The sequence below is a fragment of the Benincasa hispida genome, chromosome 1 (assembly GCF_009727055.1).
Source record: "Benincasa hispida cultivar B227 chromosome 1, ASM972705v1, whole genome shotgun sequence".
Classification (NCBI taxonomy): Eukaryota; Viridiplantae; Streptophyta; class Magnoliopsida; order Cucurbitales; family Cucurbitaceae; genus Benincasa; species Benincasa hispida.
In genome coordinates this window covers 55,079,176-55,084,393 of record NC_052349.1, presented here as the reverse complement: position 1 = coordinate 55,084,393, position 5,218 = coordinate 55,079,176, and positions in this window count along the sequence as shown.

Genomic DNA, 5,218 nt, shown 5'->3' with positions numbered 1-5,218 from the left:
AAAAGTTGGCGAAGGGAGGTTAATTATCCCCCCTCTGAATTGAGAAATTCTCAACCAGCCATTAATACGAGAACAACTCTTGCTCCTATAACGAATAGCCATCGTTGATTTGGTCAAGGAATCATTAACTTACTTAATAATTTCCTATAAGTGTGATCCGCCATTTTAGGCCATAGAGTTCTGCCCCAAGCAGCCAATCCGAAAGGAAAAAAGCCGTTTGAGGCAAAAACTAAAGTGACCTTATCCATTTATGAAGTTCACCTTGATCTTGACCAACTACACAAAACCCATCCGAAGGGGGACACTCCCAATGCACCACGAGGGAGTACAAAATGATCTCACAGTGCGAACCAATGACAGAGACCACAAGACATGTTAACACACACCCTTCACCCACTTACTATAAAAACTCTCTCCGTCCACTTTGATATTGACTCATGCAAACACCATTCGAAGGGGGATGCTTCCAGGGCACCTCGAGGCCAAGCATGAATCTCACGGCGTGAACATTCTAGGAGAAACGTGAGTGGAATCATTGACATATCAGATACATCTCTTCCTCCCAATAAGTATTTTATAACCTAGGGTTTGTTTACTTAGAAAAAACACGGTTAAGAATTTTAACTAAGTGAATGTTTAGGTTTTTCCAAGAGTAACTTTTACCTAGGATAGTTGAAACAACTTTTGATCATCATCCATTAGACTCTTTAACGGAGTCTTTGACCAACTATCACATGCTTGCAGAAAATCTGTCCAATTAACCTTTCCAGGTAGGTTCTCAAGTAGGGGTGTTCCATTTCCATCAACTTAAGTACCCAAACCTAGACAGAACCCGCCTTAGATAAAAGGTCCCTTATAAATAGATTTAATACATTTTATTCTTTTATGCCAATCAATTATATCTTATTAAATCGATTTAAAAAGATTAAACTAGATTGTTAATCCCATTAGAACCTTTGAACTTTGCTCTATCTCAATCCAATTTTAAAACCCTTTTAAAACATGAGTTCACCCTAAGTCTATATGCAACTCTTTCTTATTGATTTTAATTCTAATTTATATTATAATGCTTATAACAGAAACAACTAAAACCATTCACAATGCAAGGCTAACACACACAAGGCATTCATAACGCTTATAAAAAACCTAAGTGTCATGCTCCATGCATTGTTCATTCATTGCTACTTTTTTTTATATAATATTTATACAAACAAGCAATGAACCAAGTAAAACATACTTCCATTCACCTTTATGCTATAACGCTTATAATATAAAGATGATGCATGAATATGTTTATTGAATGCATAAATATAACTCTTATATTTCATGATGCATGCGCATGCTTTCATGTAATTTCTTCATGCCATATTATAACACTTATAATACATGATGCATGAATAATTACACAACCTAAAGTGGGTTTCAAAACTATATGTCAAACAGATTTCCATATAAACCACATACATCACATGTATAATAAACAAAAGTTAATGAACCAAGAAAAATTTCCTCAAATCCAAAAAACTAAAAGCTAACTATTACAAATGCAAAGAGTCTCCGGTTCAAACAGGCAAACCGAGACTTGAACCGTCCAAGTGAAGCAATGTGTCCCCACTGATTGTGTACCAAACTCCAACGCGATCGTCTACGTGTATGAATAAATGCTTTACTCAATCATTTACCTACGCTTCTAAAGCTAAACGATCGTTTACCAATGATCTTGTACCTTTTACTATGCGATGAAGCATGAGGTACGCAATCGTGCAGCGCGCAATGCACAACACAATCTCTAAACGATCGTCTAAACGACAATGATGTAGTGAAGCACTATCATCTAAACGATCGCTGAGCGAGCGCCTCCGTATCGTATACCGTGTGATCAGGTAGTTAGTGACTATGCGATGAGCATGCTAACTACACGATCGTTTTGTGCGCGCGCTTTTTACTAAACGATGAACATCAAATGCTTTCACTCAATCGTCTACCTCTAACATCTACGTGATCGGGCAACCAATGCTACGCGATAGAGCAAATGCTTTACCCAATCGTTTAGCATTAGCTAAACGATTTTAGTAAATACTACATAATCGCATAGAAAAATCTACACAATCGTTTAGCCAAGTCCCAACGATCGTTTACCTGAGGCTACACAACACGACCAACTCTTGGTCTTTTTCTTCGTTGAGAATTGAATCTCCATGCTTCGAAACTTCGTCATGAATGACTCGAAAAACTCAAACACTTTGAATTATAGAATCGATTGCTTGTTAATTATGCCCAAAAGACATAGGTGCTCTTACAAATTAACACTTTGTAATTTAAAGAAAGCTTTAAACAGAAGAAATTAACTCGTAAACATTCATCAATGCCATCCCCAAACATATTTAACAATTAAACGCAATGCAGAAAACTCACCACGACTATAAAAGAAGTTCAAAACAGAAGTGAAATTTCGAATATCAGAACAACCTGTCTCTGATACCAATTGAAGGAAATAGAACATGAGGATTTCCATGAGCAGCGGAATGATCGTTCCAAATTTCATTCATATATGAACATCCACAATTACAATCAATAAATGTAACCATACAGTCTATGCACAAAACAAAATTACAGCATGCTTAACAATGATCGTGGCATAAAGAATCATATCTTTGAAGAATCCTCTTCAATCTATCTTGATCACGAACGCTCATTCAATTTCCAAGACTGCAACTCACGAACACTCGAACACTATGACCGCAACACATCACGATCAATGCAATCACGAAAACAACGATCTCCAAGATCCCAAACACAACGAACGGCCTCCAAAAACCTCGAACTATGTCGACTTAAGTACGACACCACCACAGTGGCTACCTTGGTATTCTCGATGTGAGAATCCAGAAGTGTGGGCTCGATGTAGACTTGATTTGAGGAAGAGACCGGATGAACAATCGTGTAAAAAATTGAGCGAGTGGAAGATGACAAGGTCTATCATGTAGACAATGCCCAATTGTTTAGAAGAAGCTCCATGATCGTTTAGCAAAAGCTCCATGATTGTTTAGCAAAAGCTCCACGATCGTTTAGCAATTTTTCAGGTAAGTGAACTATCGTGTAGTATCACTCCACGATCATCTAGTCTGTCTTCAGCTAACGTTTAGTGAATATAATCCACTTGACAACCAATCCATGAGAAATTTTTTAGAATAGAAATCTCAATCATCAACTACTAAATTTAGGAAAACATTTTTCCTTTTATCCTACGGTTACAATGAAACTACCAATAACCTCCCACTCAATTGTTTATTAGAGAAAAAGGGATAATTATCCATAATTAATATTATTATAAATATATATGATAATTAACTTACCATACTATATTTATAACCTATAGTTTTAATATTTCACCATGAAACATATAAACCATAACTCTTTTTCTATTTCATGGTACTTAATGTAAATCTCATTTACATTAATCCTCCACTTGATATATCTCATACATCATACCGATCATATCATATATAATCAAGTTACCTCTTATCAATTTGAACATTTCAAATCAACACCAAGAACTGATTCTCAACTTGAATCCATTGAACTACCAAGGAGACCTTATGGACCTGTAGCTCAAAGCTCCAACAGTATGTGAATAACTAACTAATCTCTTTAGTCACGGGATCCACCATCCATTAACTGCCAGGCACTCCACTAAAGACTAATAGCCGAACTCTTTTTACTACAGATATATTATGTGTCCATGTCAACCAATCAACAGTGCGATAACCCTTCATAGATCACTCGTAAGTACAGCTAGGCTAATAACCATTATGCCCCTGTAGTTACATTTAACTCCTTATGTATCACTGATCCTTCTAAAGAATATACGTCATAGTCCTACTATAACTAAGTCCTTTCTTCCAAAGAGAAGTTGTGGCAACTATATTCAAGACCTGGAATCAGCCTTTAAGGGAGTAATCTATCTACTTACCCCTGCTTTGGGGAAGGAGTGAATTTCATCTTGTATAACTGAGTTCCCCACTCCCAAATCAGACAAGTCCCCAGAAAGGTAGCCATGTTGAGTTAGCAATCTAGCAACTCTCACCTATACTAATCAAAGGACTGCCTTTACAAGCAGGAGATACCAAAACACTCAGGATTGAAGTCATGTCACCTATGGTTCTTTAGGTGAGATGTAAGTCTCAAGTATCAATGGCGTTATATACAAAGACGAATCATCTCGTGGTCCAGACTTATACAAACTCTTTGTATAGGACACCCCCAGTCGCATGTCTTCACATGAAGATCAGGATCTACCATGTGTAGTAGTTCACAATATTTGCAAACCTCTACAAAGTAGGTCGTATCCGTAGTATCACAAAGATCAAGTATCCCTCCTTAATCCTTATACTATAGACCTATTTAGGTCATCACTTAAGGCATGATCCACTTGTATATCTCATATACATGCTTAAGTTTACATACAATAACTATGGAGTTTTGTTTATTGGATATGAGTAAATGCCAGATAAAATAACTCTTATTTTATTCATAACAATGTGTATAGATTACAAACTACGAGACTCCGAGAGAATTAGGACCCCAATCCCAACACCTTGGATGTTCCTTCGTGAGCAACAACAAGAACTCCCCATACGTCTTTAGCAGAAACACTTGTATTGATCAACCAGAAGATGTTTTGATCAACACCATTGAATATGAAATTTATGAATCAATAGTTTCCAAGAGAGGCTTCATCCTGCTATGCAGTCTATTCTACTACAAGCTTGAGTTTTAATTCACCTTTCTCATCAGCAACTGTCGTATGTGTGCAACCAATAATAATGGACTTCTTCCCTTACTCCTTCAATTTGAGAGAGGTTGGATCACAGCACCAGAGATAATGGTGACCCGTTCTGATACAAATTGAAAATAATGAAGGTGATAATTACTGCAAGATAACTATGTTATGTACAATGTCACAATATTACACACGATAATTACAAGATATAATCGAAAAATAAATAAACACAAGATAATTGTTATCTAAATTGGTGTAAACCACCTACGTCTAGGAGGCAGTGTGCCCATGAAAGATAACTTCACTAATATTAATGATAAACAATTACAACTTAGTACTTATCTGTAATGATAACACTATTACATTGACTTCCAAATAGCTTTATCACTCAAACATACACCTAGGTTCCCCCTAGGTTTGAGACTTCCTTTCATG